The sequence below is a fragment of the Eurytemora carolleeae genome, unplaced genomic scaffold (genome assembly GCF_000591075.1).
Source record: "Eurytemora carolleeae unplaced genomic scaffold, Eaff_2.0 scaffold2027, whole genome shotgun sequence".
NCBI classification, from domain to species: Eukaryota; Metazoa; Arthropoda; class Copepoda; order Calanoida; family Temoridae; genus Eurytemora; species Eurytemora carolleeae.
This window is the reverse complement of record NW_019397915.1, coordinates 1,380-18,308: the sequence shown is the minus strand read 5'-3', so window position 1 is coordinate 18,308 and position 16,929 is coordinate 1,380.

Sequence of the window (16,929 nt, the reverse complement as noted above, 5' to 3'; positions counted from 1 at the left end):
GTATCCAATACAAGATTTTTAGCTCTGGATGGAAGTTAAAATATCCAGTTTGAAAGGAAGACGACATTGGTGAAGTATTTTTTACATCTATTTTATTTTTGTTACATTTATTTAACTACGTTTTTACGTTCAACCAACCAGGTTATAGTGTATAGTTTGATGATGTACATAAATCCTTTGCTAACTTTATAGGCCATAAACTATACCGAGAGCGTACTGTATATTTGTTTATTATAAGTTGATTCTGGCCTACCCTACAGGGTGTCCCACATCATATTAGATCGTCAATCGGTCTAAATTACGATTTTTGGGACTAATCGGAAAATTTAAGAAGAATGAATCATTTTGAAAAATTGAATAAGGTTAATATAAGAATTTTCTTGAGGAAAATGATAGGTTTTTCGAGTATTATGGGTTTATTTTGGTGTTGAAACTTGGAAATAATCTAATATGATATGGGACGCTCTGTATAGTATATATCAATATTAGTAAACAGTTGTAAGTGTACAGTACAGCTAACTGAGCACACAGGTAGAGAACTATCGTCCCCCCTGCGTTCAACAGTTGTTAAACATTGTACTCGAACATGTCAGGCGGGTTTCATTTTAAGACTAAAACCAGCTTTTCTCTTGAAACAAATTTTTAATTTTTTTATCTTTCGTGAACGACCTATTTCGTTCTTTTTTTCTATGGATTTTGTTCGTTCTCAAAATTAACGTTAATTTTCCACCCATTTCGTTCCGTTTTTTCAATGGATTTCGCTCGTTCTCAAAATTATCGTTAATTTTCCATCTATTTCGTTCGCTTTCTCACTATTCTCCCATCTTTAATTATGGTTGCATAGTTTTCATTCAAACGACAAAACTGACATATGGTGATTTTTGATGGGCGGAAATTAGAAAATTATCACAAAAATAAGTTAGAATTTTTTTGATGTTAAGATTGTTGTATACGAATAAACCAAATTCGGGAGATATATTTTACTCCGAAAACATACTAAATAAAGAAGAACTCATTCACCTGATATTAAACGATATACGGTACGAATACTTTATTAAGTGTAAAAATACAAACTGATAATGATACTACTGATAAATTAATATTGAAGCAAAGAGGATTGAGCTACAGATCTTGATTTCTGTCTAGGAACCTCTAGCTGAGATGGTTGATCACCAACTACACGTTCTCCGGGTATAAGTTAACCTGCCGGGTTCAGTTTGGAAATCCCTAGCTTAATCAAACTCCCTGGGTCAATGCCCGTTATACCTTCACAACTAGCACCCTAACAAGCGTCAGGTAGATGAACTCGGGTTCCACGCTGGCAATATTCTATTTATAGATATATATACAATCAGGGTTAGGCTATTTTTAACCCTGAATCTCCGTTAAAAGATCATAAATTCTCGCTGGCGCTACAATATTAATGAAAAAAAATGACAAACTCTTTTCTGCTATTGATCTAAGTATTTTTAGTTTTATAATAAAATCCCTCATTCTAACTACACATAATTTGACAGCTAGCTTGACACTTTAGATCAATTTATACAATATAATATAGTTGGCAGTTTTTGTCTCAATAATCCTAAAAATTCCCCTTTTATATATTCGAATAGAAAAATAGTTTCTTTTCTGTTTTGTTTCGGAAATTCTAAATTTTAAAAGTCAGGTTAAGTATGAAAATACTATTGTAAGAAATATCATTCTTAATTTTATAACATAGAAATTGCATCTTTGCATTGACACTAACTCTGATTTTACAATTCCTATATATTTGAAACCCGATCGTAGACCTAAGATATTTCAAATATGAACAATTTTAGTTCAAATAAGTCAAAAAAGTTTTATATATAAAAGATTTACACCAGCAGGTTAATTTGAGTGTGTGGCAAAGAATCAATTCTTTTGTTTTGAAACAAAGAAGATTTGTATTTCTTTCTGTTAATTGACAAGAGTTGACTTTCATGAAAATGGCTGAAATTTTGTGTGAAGATTATTTTCTGTGCTTACATTTCTTTTATGAATATTCTATTTTATTTTAATTGTTGAATACATTTATATTGATATTCATATAGTAACTATGCGGAAAATGAAGAAATTAATTGTTTATTCAATTTTGATTGAATTTATCACACCCAATGTTTCCCGATGAAGGGTGATTAAGTGACTTTATCACCCAACAACAGGGCGAAAAACTTTTAACTTTTTCATCCTGCTATAAAAAATTTCAAAGGAATTGAGTTTTTGCCACAGACTCAAAAGAGTTCTAATCCCTATATCTTTGCAATCTTAGGGCGTAAACTTTTGATATTTCAAACTTAGATTCTTTTATCCAACAGAATTCATAGTTTGAAATATCTAAGGACTATACTATATTGGGTTGTGAAGATATAAGGATTAAAAAATCAGAGTTTGTTGCAAAGACTCAATTCCTTTCTAACCTAATTTTTATCATTGTAGGGTGATAAAGTTACTTAATCACCCTACAACAGGGTGATTAAGTAAGTTTATCGACCTGCTTTTAAATAATTTGAGTAAAATTTAATAAAACTATATATGTTATTGAAATGGGTATAATGAGTGCGAAAAATATTATACCCATTACAATGACATAAATAGATATTCCTGGTTCGATAAAATGTTGAAAATATAAATATATTTTAAGACCCTACCCAAATTTATGATTTTTATCATAGCCAGCTCCAAAGTGCGTTTTATTCTTATGTTTATTTTTATGACAATTTTTTGAGAATTTTATTGTAATTATTCTAAGAAATTGCTGGTGTTCTTTGGATTAGCTTAGGCTATAGTTAGTTAGAAGAAATAGTTTAGAAATAACAGTTATTTATTTTATTAAATTTAAGCTGGAGAAGTACAAATATAAGCCACATTTTTGTTTAGATAGGAATTGAGCATTTGCCACAAACTCTGATTTTCTGTTCCCGTTATCCGGATGTCGGGGCCAATAGATATTTCAAATTTACATTCTGTTAGATCAAATAATCTGAGTTTGAAATAACAAAGCCTTCCACCATTAGGTTGCAATGCTATAAGGATTGGAATATTTGAGTTTGTAAAAAACTCAATTCCCTCACCCTTATTTCCTAATTAGTAAGTTATTTTGTAAATCCATTTTGCTGTTTAAATTGTAGATTGTGTTCTTGGGAAAGGTATCTTTTGCTTTTTCGACGGGTGATAAAAAACGTTTATCAAAACTGAGTTTTCTTGTCGGTCCGATTTTTCTTAATTAATTTCAGATTAATGATTGTTAAATTCTTTCTTTTAATTAATCCTTATTTTATAAATCATATATTGTCTTTTTTTTCTAACGACCACTGTTTAGATTTTATCCTGAAATAGAGTTGATTTTTTCAGGGAATGATAAAGTGTTTTTATTCAATTCACGAGAAAAATATATTTAAAATGAATTTTATGTTCAAAAGGAAATTTAGATTATTTATTTTGGGATTTGAATTTGTTTAAGGTAAAATTTCTTGTAGAATTTTTTCTCTTTGTAGTTTAATGAAACACGCTCAATTACCTTTATATCAATTTTGGAAAAATATTAAATATTAAATTCTTAAAAAAAGAAAATTTCTTTTTCCTATGAAGATCTTTGTTGAAGCCATGACTAGGAGCTCATCTGAAGTTTCTGTTCCTGAGATTGACTGCTTCTCAGGACTCAGATCGTCCGTCATAACACCACGGGGAGTTGGAGTTGGAATTTCTCCATCCTCTCTTGAGGAGGGCCATGGTCTCTAACTGACTTTTCTAAATTATTTATTATTAAATATGCCGTTTTATGCTGTTTTTAGCCTTAAATTCAATTTTTACTAAATTTTGCCTTATTATGCTGTTTTTGGAACAATTTTACAAGGACAAGACGCATGCACGGAGTAGTCTCCAAAATAATATTCCAACCCTTATACTGAAATCTATAAGCCTCCTCGCCCCCTCTCAATCTAGATATTTAGTTTAACCATTTCCTGGAAAACATCTAGATTTAGTTTAACAATTTTCTGGAAAAAAATCTAGATTTAGTTTAACAATTTTCTGGAGAATATCTTTGTATTTAGTTAAACAATTTTTTGAAACATCTAGATATTTAGTTTAATATTTATGAATTTGAATTTGAATATCCAAGGTTGTTATTGTCTGGAAGTATAAACCTAAAGGCCTGATAAATGATGTGGACCAAGGCATATTTCAGGCCAATACTAATGCAGTCGAATGCTTGGTATTTCTCTCAATAAAAGATAATATATCTTTTCACTAACTCCCCGAATATAAATTACCCTCTTTTTGCGAAAATCATCGTTTTAGAAGATGGAAATAGATAAATACAGGGTGAACAGAACGGAAATAGATAAATAAGATAAGATAAGATAAGATAAAGTTTATTGCTAAAATAAATGTATCTGTATACAGATAGAGTTTACAATCACAAAATTGATGATTATATTAACAGTACAAGTATGAAGCAATTAGGTGGAAAATAGCTCTTGGCTGTTTTGATTATTTTTTCCACCTAATGTTAGTAATAATAACAAATTATTTCAATTAAATAGATTTAAGGAGAACGATTAGAGATCAGGGTGCGAATTTATCATATGCAAAATAGTTTATACATAAATTCGAATAACTAGAGTTTAAATTANTTTCTCATTCCACTTTAAAAAAACAAGAAAATTACGATAGTATCTCAATACCAATGTAACAGAATTTTTGTGAATTTCAAATATCTTTTATTTATTGATGACATTGTAGTAATATAAGTAAAGTAGCATTGGCCTTAACTATTAATATTAACAAGTTGAAAATAAATTACTTGAACCGAATGCAGGGAGGGAAAGTTTTAACTCCGGTGACTAGGCCAACACCTGACGCTGAGTGTCAGTTTTGAACACAAATATTATCTTTAATTTTCCAGGTACTCTTCCTTTACTGAAAGGACGAACAGACTACAAAGGAGCTGAATTGTTGTAACAAACTCTGATCTTTATCCCAATATCTTTGCCTTATGGTCGTAGACCTTTGAATTTCCGTTAAATCAAATTGAACTCCATCAGGTTTCAAGGATTTTATTTTTAAATTAGGAATTTTTAGGGGTAATTCGTCGTTAAAAAACGATTCACGTTCATGAAAACATTTACAAAGTATCAGATTTTCGCACACTTCACAAATTTTTCACAGATTAGTAGGGAATGAATAATAATTCAAACACACTCTCCACTTCGGGGACTTCGGGAATTTAAATCGTTTCATAAAATTTTATTTTAGCAGTTTAAGTCAATCTCTTATTTATATGTTTTTAAATCATAGACATAAACCAATATTAGGGTTCAAAGCTCATTGAAACAGAATGAACATCTTATTTAAAAATCTAATTCAAAAGTTTCTGAGCTGATTAACGAGATCACATAGATTGAGCCTGATATGAGGAGTTGCATCAGTGTTTAACCCTATAAAGGCTGTGGGGTCTAAATTTATGTTTATCCTGCAGTGCATGATTATAGTCCAATTTTTTAAGACCAGCAGCTCATTGAAAAAAGGTAGACCGCTAACTTTAATAGTTTGGGTGCTAGGTAGGTTTGAAAAAAATGTCAAAAAAGGGTCTGAAACATAAAGAAAATATTTTAGATTTTAACGAATATTAAGATGTGACACATATTTTACATCAATTTTTTAATGGCTTTTTGAAAAGGAATTGAGTCCTTGCCACAAATTCTAATTTTCTAATCCCTCTGGCTGTGGACCCAATGTCGAAAACCTTTGATATTTCAAACTTAAATGATTTGATCTAACAGAATTCATAGTTTGAAATGTCAAATGTCTATAACATTGGACTGCAAAGATATAGGGATTAGAAAATCAGAGTTTGTGACTAAGACTCAATTCCTTTAGTTTTTTAGTCATAACAAGTTGTGGTCTGTTTTAGATTCTATTTTAAACACGGACTGTACCTTTTTACCGTCCTATACCCCATTTTATGTTTTGAAAAAAAGAATATTCTTTTTTTTTAAATCCTTAGAATTATTATTCGTTAAAGGGGAAAACATTTCAAGGTGATAGAGTCAAAGATGAGAGTGCTAGGGCTAAAAACTAGATTATGCTAGACTTCATTTGTTCATACTTGCGCTTAAAATAAAAATTAGAGGAGCTACGAGGTCACAAAGTTTTGCCAGTGATTGCGCATAATATTGACCTTCTTTTATTGTCTAGTTCACAGTGATATGCTATGTGTTCCAAAACGCTGAAAGGCGTTGCGTTATTATTCTTCAAAGTCAACCAAGTTTTCATAACGTCTGGAGCTATGTTTTTGTAAAATAAATTGTTTCTGAATAAAATCTATCTTAAATCAGATTAGAGCCATTTTGTTTTCAGAGGAATTCTCATTTTCTTTTCCCTGTTTACTTTGTAATAATTCGGTTAGTTCGGAGTGGTTTTTAAATATTTAATATTGTATGTTGTCTAGAACCTAGATTTCAGGGAGAAAAACAACTAAATTTAAATCACTAAACCTCAACTGTTGGAATTGTGAAAACACATTAAGCTTTTTCAAACTTTAGCCACATTTAGCCTTTTCATCTTTTTTATTCTATAATATATGCTTGCAAGTATGATTACTCGCCACGGACACAAAAAAATTGAGTCTTTGCCACAAACTCAGATATATTTGCAACCCAAATTTTTGGACCTTAGATGTTTCAAACTATGAATTAAGTTCTTAGAAAAAAATTTTAAAAACTGCATCATGTTGCAAAGAATTAGGAATTCGAAAATTTCAATCTGTTGCAAAAAACCCAATTCCATTCTATAGAAGATTAATCTATTAAATGTGTGTACTTCAAACTTTGAGAATATGATTGAGTTTAATAAACAAAAATAGAAATGAACAGAAAATGAAAAGTTTCTACTCTATTTTGATCAATATCCCGTCACACAAATTTCTAGCTTAAAGGTCGGCCAGACATTAACTGAAGTTTACAGAGCCGTTTGATACCATAATACAAAATCCATTGAAGGGAAATAAGTGTTAGCTAATTCTCACAAAGTGGTCGATTGGGCGATCTATGTTCTATCAACTTGATGGGTCGAAGCAATGTTAGGATAACTGCAGTGTGTATATATCAAAAGGATGCATACTGCAGGTTCTATGCTTGGAATCTAACTGTTAGCAGTACCCNAGATTTTTAATTTTGTTTAGATTTTCAAAATACCTTCTTATTGTTGATTATTAAATTTGAGTTTTATTCCAAACATTTTTCTTTGCCTTTAGCAATATAATAAATATATAATAAATATGAAACATTTTACCAAAATATTCAATATTTTCTATCAAATATTAACCAGGAATTCGATATCTAAAATTTCTATGCAGTAAAATGGGTACACATACTAAAATTAAAACAATTAAAATTATTAATATGAATTTTAAAGATTTCGTCAATAGATTTTTGTCCCAAACTCTAATGTTTTATTTCTATATCTTTGCAACCTGATGTCGCAGACTTCTGAAATTTCAAACTATGAATTTTATTTCAACAATTATGGATAATACCGAATTGAGCTCCAACAATTATGGATAATGCCGAATTGAGCTCCAATAATTATGTATAATACCGAATTGAGCTTCAACAATTATGGATAATACCGAATTGAGCTCCAACAATTATGGATAATGCCGAATTGAGCTCCAATAATTATGTATAATACCGAATTGAGCTTCCACAATTATGGATAATACCGAATTGAGCTTCAACAATTATGGATAATACCGAATTAAGCTTCAACACTTATAGATTATACCGAATTGAGCTTCAAGAATTATGGATAATACCGAATTGAGCTTCAACAATTATGGATAATACCGAATTGAGCTTCAACAATTATGAATAATACCGAATTGAGCTCCAACAATTATGGATAATACCGAATTGAGCTCCAAGAATTATGGATAATACCAAATTGAGCTCCAACAATTATGGATAATACCGAATTGAGCTTCAACAATTATGGATAATACCGAATTGAGCTCCAAGAATTATGGATAAAACCGAATTGAGCTCCAAGAATTATGGATGATACCGAATTGAGCTCCAAGAATTATGGATAATACCGAATTGAGCTCCAACANCTATTCTGAAAATAGGAACAAAAAATTCCAAAAATAGAATCAAAAACATCAAGATGCAAAGCACATTTTTATTTTCTTCTGAGTGCCTCGAAATCTCAGGGGGGGGGGCAAATGTCCCCCCGCCCACCTCCATGTATCCGCCCCCAAGGGAGTAAATGATTTTACTTGAAAAAGAGGCGCGCGAATCATCCAAAATTTTGTTGTTAATCCCCATAAAAACCCACATTCATAAGATTGTTATATTTTTGTTAATTTAAAGGTATTAACATCAAGCAAAGTTTAATTCAATATAATTTCCTCTGTTGGGAAAGTTATAACATTGAATTAAGTTTTAAACCCAAACTTGCAATATCAGGGCTTAAAGTTGTTATTAAAAGGATTAAAAGGCTTATTCACAGAACAAGAAAATACACATTATTACACCCCAATTTTTATACGGAATTTCAACTTTAAGCAACAGAAGGTTGAGCATGATCAAAAAAAAATTAAAAATGTTTTCCCTCTATTTTCTCCACGCACCGATAACGTGTTTGAAGACATTACTATTTCATATGAAAAATAGAGATAAAAATGGGCGGATTTTTAGTCTACGCTTTTTGTTTTGACAACATTTTTGAATTTATAATTTTAAAAAGTGTATGATTGCTGTAAAGTATAACACTTTGCGTAATAATATTGTATGAAAATACAGTATAAAAAGCGGTTAGTAATTGCTTCATCAAAAACTTCATCTTATCAGTACTTTTGGATCTACAAGGGATGTCCGATAAGTTTTACGAAATTTTTTGTTATAGGTACTTAAAGAGACATACCGGCTATATAAGGTAATTGAACTGGGTATGCAGTGTTGTGGACAAATTCTTCAGGATTCACTTGAGACATATAACACTTTTTAAAGATCTGTAAATCCTGAGTTTGAGCGCAAAGTCGACGTTCAAAATCGTACTTTTGGTTAGATACGTTTTAAGAATCGATTTTTTAATACTATTTCATAACTACGACGAAAAATAAAGTAAAACTTATACAGTAATCTAATTAGATGGCTAGGAACATATTTCTCACAAGAAATTTGTCAATAAATCAATGCTAGAATCAATTATTTCGTTTTCATCATTATATTGAATTTCTTATTTTCTTTGAATTCATTCGCAGTTTTTTCAAATTCTTCAAATGTTGTCTTTTCAATAATAATTCCAGAAAATCTGAAGAAAATCTTTGTGAATAATGAGAAACCAGAATAATGAGAAAATAGAAACTAATAATTGAACAAACTTTCTTAATTTAGATGATAAGATTTATTTTTATTTTCTCAACCTGTACCTATACAACTAATAAGTTTACAGTAGAATTTTGTTTATATTTTTTGACGTCATTATTTAATAATTTAAAAAAAAAAAAATTCTGAAAACCAATCCACCCAAAAGTACGAATTTGAACGTCGACTTTGCGCTCAAACTCAGGATTTACAGATCTTTAAAAAGTTTTATAAGTCTCAAATGAATTCTAAAGAATTTGCCCATAAACCTGCATACTCAGTTCTATTACTCTCCATAGCCGGTCTGTCCCTTTAAGTTTTTGACCAGCTTATGTTGGTCGCAATTAGCTTTCTACCGGATCCCGTAAACGTTCCTTGTCACAGCCTAAATATTTGATCTATAGACTCAATACTTTACCCATTTCTGCGTGTTCTAGAGGTTGGGGAAACTTAAGAAGTCAAAGGAGAGCCTTTATTGTAGAAAGAATCCTGAACACGGGCAGCCATAGCACATTTGAATCTCCGAGCCGGGTCAACCTTTCCGGTCCCAGTTTGTACTATACCGCCCGGACATTGGGCAAATAAAGCAGACACTCAATAGGACTAGCCGTTACAACAAGGTTGACGGCGGTCAGACTTTAGGTTAAATTTACTTTTACTAAAGGGTCAGAGGTGCGTGTTGAGTTATCTACGTTTCAGTAAACCAATTAATATCTTTTCCCGAGACCTCTTTGGAGAAAATGTTGTCCAAGTCCAAATCTTTGCCATTTTCAAATCTTGCTTTACTACTTTGTATGCAGGACCATTTCAGAAGCCAAACTCATCAAACTTCATCAACTAAAAAACTTAGCGAATTTGGTCTGAGAAACTTTCAATTTTATGGATTGTTTGTGGGGTTTTTCTGGATTTTTCCTGCTTAGACATTTCCTCTTTCTGCAAACACTCTCCATTACACTTTTTCCCATTTAGTTCACATGTAGACTGTTGCATTGTCCATATTATTCTCCTCTAATACATTTTGGATCAAGTCAAAGGTGTCTGCTTTGTATTTGTAAAGTTAGGCCCAAAATTGTGTGAATCTGGGATCTCTAGTGTCCTCTTTCCCAAGTTGGTATTAAAAAGGTTCTTGTGCTATGACAACGGAGCTAAACAACCTCCTGGAAAATGTAACGAACATATGCATAAATAAAAAGTTTGATGAATAAAGTTCGATGGGAGAAGACAACCGAGATGGATACGGTGAGCTTTGAGAAAAAATTAAAGGGCTGAGACTCCTAAAAGCAAATTTTTTGGACGCACCTGGTACATTCTATAGATTTTCATTTTGCTTTAAATTTTGATTGGAGAACTCAGGAGAACCACGGGGGATGTTCTTAACTTGATTGTGAGATTCTTAGTTGAGTGAAAAAGTACCTAAAAACGTAATTTAGGAGCACGTGCGGGTAAACGGCGGGAGTAACATATATGAGTATCCTGGGCAACGCTGGGGTTCAAGCTAGTTCTATATAAAACAGGACAGGGTTCTAAAGATTGAAAAATTGAGGATATTATTCTTCATGCTTCAATACCTGTCTATACTGGTATCCATGGTATCCATGAAATCCGTGGTTTAAATATAATATTATCGGTACGAGAGAAGAAGGGGGGGGGGATGTAGGTTTGGGGACAGACATTGTTAAAAAAGAAATTCAAGAAAGCCATCTCGCTTCATTTCCCATTGTTTGAGCATCAACTATTGGTATAAACTAACTTTAAAGATTTTTAATTTTGTTTAGATTTTCAAAATTATGAAACAAAACTTATAAGCTCTGACTGAAACTAACTCTATGACTATGTTACAGTGAGAATCAGACAACTGTGATAGTGTGAACCCAACCAGGTTTCATCCGTATGTACATTATCTCAAATAAGTTCATTGCTCCCAATCGGAGAAATGATGCACATAACAATGTAATCTAAGAATAAAGCCAAACAATCTAGATCCATGGTCCAAAAGGGTATTAAACTCTGGGTCTGTTGCAGCCTTAAATACATAATAGTGTAGGGGACAAGGGTATTGAACCTTTTCTCTACCCCCTGCCGGCTGTTGGGTGCAAGGATTGATGCTGCAGAAAGGAATAACAATGTAGAGGAAAGTGTATTGAACCCTCAGAGAAAGGAGATTGTCCGATCATAGCCCCGGAGTTCCAAAGGGGAGTCAGTTAGCACAATGCATCTGATCAAAAGAGTCTAATGGAAATATATTTGCCCCAAGCGAATGTCCTCTATATGTAGATCAACTTTAGTTGGTCTAACAATAATCGTTTGTATCGTATTTGTAATGTAAATATATATGTGTGGGCAACCATCAAAGATAATATATATATAGATACGCTGGCAGGTAGAAATTTTGAGGTCTTGAGAAAAAGAGCTAACAGCACCATCTCTGTCGTACACATGGCATTTTATCCTCTGGATTGTTGTTAATTTATCACGTAGTTTATGCGTGATAACACCAAATGCGTACTATAGTATCAACAATGTATACTGCATATTGTACTTAATGAAACAAATTAATCAATGCAAATAAAACTGAGGTAGGAATTTGACTAGAAAAAGTTTAAATGTGCAAGTTGTACTGAATGGCATACGTAAATTAACGCAATTTAAATAAAAATTATGACTAAAAAGTACATCGAATCTAGGACAAAGTCCTAATAGCGGACAGGATCCGGTCGAACAATACATCCCATTCAACACTACTATGGTCGGTTGCTCATGGCTCTTTATGGAAATTCTGCAAACAAATGCAGGAAGGAACTGTTAATCTTTTCTTTGTTATTATGCTATAAAGTTAGCCCCATTCTGGCTAGGGGGGGGGGGTCTCTGGTTAACCCCCTCCCCCTGACATCTAATTTTATTTAAATATCTCATAAAGACCGTTTGATTAAATAGATATCACTTATTTAACAAATATAAAATAATTTCTAAAGGTTTGTCAATATTTCTGTTTGTCTACTATATCTTTACTAAGTACAACTGATCATAACATAAACAAAACGCGTACTGTATGTTTGTGTTACCTAGAAATTTAATTTTATTGGTCAAACAGGTCCAGATAGCAACACTTTAACTATACAGGATGCAATACGCGTACTGTATGTTTATATAACACAAATGCGTATTTCCTACAGATGGCAGCAGGGGGAGAAAGGAATCTGGAAAGTAATCAATTTGCTATAGATGTCTCTCCTTGCACTTTATCTCAGAGGTACAAAAATTAGTTGTCTGCTACAAGCAATTTAGGAAGGAGGTTTCTACCTGCCAACGTATCTATATATATATTATCTTTGGCAACCATGCTTTGTTATTCCACTCAATCTTGGCTTTTCAATATTACTGAATTCTTATCAAGTCTATTAAAGGAAAACAACATTGAAGCAATCTTTAAGTGTATTTGATGTTACACTCCACAAATGCTGTGTCTCAAGTTTATTGGACTATACTCCAAAAGTTACCTTTCTTTTACATAGTTTTCTTGTTCTCACTGTTGGTCGTAACTAAAAATATAAGTTAGTTTAGACAACTTTTGTTTTGAGCATATATTAAAGATGTTGTTGATTCTTGAATTTATATAACTCATATAGTTTGTTTTTGTCTTGAATATTACATACACTCTAGGGATAGGTTGTAAACCCCTCTGGGAGAACTAGAACCATAGAGAATAGAATATATATTAGAGAGGAATTTAAAGAATCTCTCGGTATGAATTTTTTCAGTCCCTTTCAGCCTGAAAGGGAGTTCAAAGTGTATATACAGTTGAACATACTTAGATAAATTACGTTGTACATTATCTGTAAATCTAAATGCTTTTATCCGTAACTACGCAAAACTTGTAATGCGATTAGACTAGCTATGTATTGTAATTAGCTTAACTACGATGATATATATCTTTGATTACGGTTAGAAGGAAATGTGTTCCTCGTTTTAACGAAACAGTTGATGAGATTGTGCCCATTGGTTTGGCAAAATAGGACGCACATTGAGTCCGCAAATTTAGAGGGACAAATAAGGACGCACATTGAGTTAGCAAATTTAGGATGCAAAATTTGGACGCACATTTAGAACAAACGTCTTGAGAACGTACATTGAGTGTTGAGGAAGCACTGTTTAGGAGGACGCGCACTAATGTTGCAAATGTGACAAAAAGGGGTTTGAAATGGGGGACACGTCCTTCCACCCTGGACATTTAAATATATTATAACCCCTGAAACTGTATATTTAAGGATGGATTTTCTCTTGACAAATATGAAATAGTTTGGTTTTGAAAAATGTTTTTCTATTTTGATATCATTTCACAGAATAATGTTAAGTGGACAAATTGCTGCATTTAAATTCAAAATTGCAAAATGCAAATTCAATCTTTTAAATATGCAACCTTACTTTTCTATTTTCCGTCCCACTTATATTCTAAGCCTTCTAAACCATCACTGTAATTCGTATCCCTCCCCTCCCCTCCATACACAGAGGATACAGGGGTTCAAGGAGTAATATAACTTAGGAGAGTATATTTTTTGGGGAGAATTTTCGTCAATAATAAACAAAGGAATTCAGTTTTTCAAACAATGACATTTCTAATACCTATATCTTTGCAACCCAATGTCGAAGATTTATTGTATATTTTAAACTATGAATTCAGTTAAATTAAATAAAGTTTAAATATTAAAAGCTTACACTTTCAGGTTGAAAAGATTTAGTATTACAAAATTATAGTTTGAGGCAAAATCTCAATTCCTTCAGATTTTTTATTTTGGGTTTTAAGATTTATTTTTTCATTAATTGACTTTAAAGCTTTTTAAAAGCCTATAACCAATTGTTTTGCTTTTTCATGTTAATCCATAATTTCTGTTTAAATTTAAACTTAAGTAAATTTGATGTAAAATTTTAATCTTTTATTAAATCTTATTGTCAAGCTATTGAGAAGACCACGTATAAATTAGATTTTACTCATATACTGCGCGTAAAATCAAAACTAGGGAAGCTACGAGGTCACAAAGTCCTACCAGTATTATTGCATATACAATATCTAAATATGACCTTAAAGAGTACAAATAGAAAAATTGTGAAAAATCATGGTTTGAAATGATTTCTAGATTTTATTAAAAAAGTTTTTTATTTATGTTCCTCCTGGCTGTACTAATTGTAGTGGTTATACTTGTAACTTTATATTAGTCCAAGGAAACTCTTATATTATATACAAAGTTAATTATTAGTTAACTTCTACCCGGGCTTTATTTACTCAAAAATATCCATAAAAAGTTTTAAAATTCGAAATATTATGTTACAATATATTAACAAAAGTAGTAGATAGTTTCAGTTAAAAGTGATGTGTTGAAATATATAACTTTTAGATACTAGGTTGAAAAATATTATCTATAACCGTAGGTTGAAACATATAACTATTAGATACTAGGTTGAAAAATATCATTTAAAACCAATAGGTTGAAACATATAACTTTTAAATAATAGGTTGAAAAATATCCTTTAACACCAAATTGCAATAGGTTGAAACAGATAACTTTTAAATAATAGGTTGAAAAATATCATTTAAGACCAATAGGTTGAAATATAAAACTTTTAAATAATAGATTAAAAAACATTATTTAGAACCAAATAGGTTGAAATATTTAACTTTTAATAATAGGTTGAAAAATATCATTCAGAACGAATAACTTGAAACATATAACTTATATATCGACTAAAAAACGACAAACACTACTAAATTGAAATAACATTTTCTCTCTCTGAATATCTTTTCTTATATACAGAGAGAACCAGAAAACTTTGGAATAGGAAGACGACATTCTAGTAATTATTGAGTGTACATGATGTTGTTACTAAGCAAATATTTTAATTAGACACTTATCAAATCATTAATAAAATTAAATTGAACTGTTAAACTGCACAATTTTTACTTTATAATAAAAGTTGTCTTCCTATTCCAGTTTTGTTGGTTTCACTGAACGCTTACTCTTTTTATTAGTCACAAAAAAAATGTGCAAAAATAATTAATGATAGCGAAGCGTCTACACCTAATGATTTAACTAATAGCCTTAAATACGGTTCATAAGATGATTAATTTATGTAAATTACATATTGTTCAAAAATACAAGAACACAAGAATACAAGAATACAAGAATACAAGAATACAAGAATACAAGAATACAAGAATACAAGAATACAAGAATACAAGAATACAAGAATACAAGAATAAAAGAATACAAGAATACAAGAATACAGGAATACAAGAATACAATTGAATACAAAAATTAAAGAATACAAGAATACAAGAATAAAAAAATACAAGAATACAAGAATACAAGAATACAAGAATACAAGAATACAAGAATACAAGAATACGAGAATACAAGAATACAAGAATACAAGAATACAAGAATACAAAAATACAAGAATACAAGAATACAAGAATACAAGAATACACGAATACAAGAATACAAGAATACAAGAATACAAGAATACAAGAATACAAGAATACAAGAATACAAGAATACAAGAATACAAGAATATACAAGAAAACATAAAAACAAATTTTAAAAATGAAAAAAAATTCACAACGTTAAAAAATGTAGATTGTGTTCTCTAGGCATTAAATCCCTATTAAGGGTGTGAATAAAGGTGTGCAGTAAGGGACAGATAAATTAGTTAAATTTGGTAGAAATAGGTAGATTGCATGTCTAGCAGTGAAAAGTATTCTAGGTAAACCTTTATCTTTTTGGAACAAACATGAAGATATACATGTCACATCCACCAGACAAAATATAGTTTTATTAGGAGCGAATATTTTTATTGAAAGGAAGGAATTAAGTGTTTGCCACAAACTCATATTTTCTAATTCCTATATCTCTGCAACCCGAGGCCGTATTTAAAGTGGCTTTAATTTAAGACCTGGCTTAAATATGGTTGGTTTCACTTAAAATTTTATTTAATGTTTCAAGATTTAAACCGGCGCTTGATTGAAACTGGTTTATGGCGGATTTAAGCCGCGACTCAAATTTATTAAATTCGGACTCCGATGGTGTAAACCTTTGATAATTAAAATCTATGATCTATGAGAAACAGTAAAATCGGTTAAAAAATTGGAGTTTGTGGAAAAAAACTCCAGTTTTCCTTTTCCTAACAGTTCAAAAATCAAAGGAAATGTAATAATTTGTTATCACTAAATTTTATAAACATAAATCTGTTTGTAAATTTTAATCCGAACTCGAATATTGAGAGGCATCTATAAAATATTGCGTTCTTTAATAATACAAATTTAAACAATGAGTGCTTTTATCTGAGAGTCTGGTTGACCATAACAGCTAACTATATCAAGCCAAGGCATTTTAATAAGAAAGTATACTTGATTGTGGTTTAATATCAACCCTAAGACTAAATCTGTAAAAATACAAAAAAAAACAGTAACGACATATTTGTAAAAAGGAAAAAGCTTGAGCTGCCGACTTATCTAAACTTTCTAATCCCATAATTATTTTACTTGCAT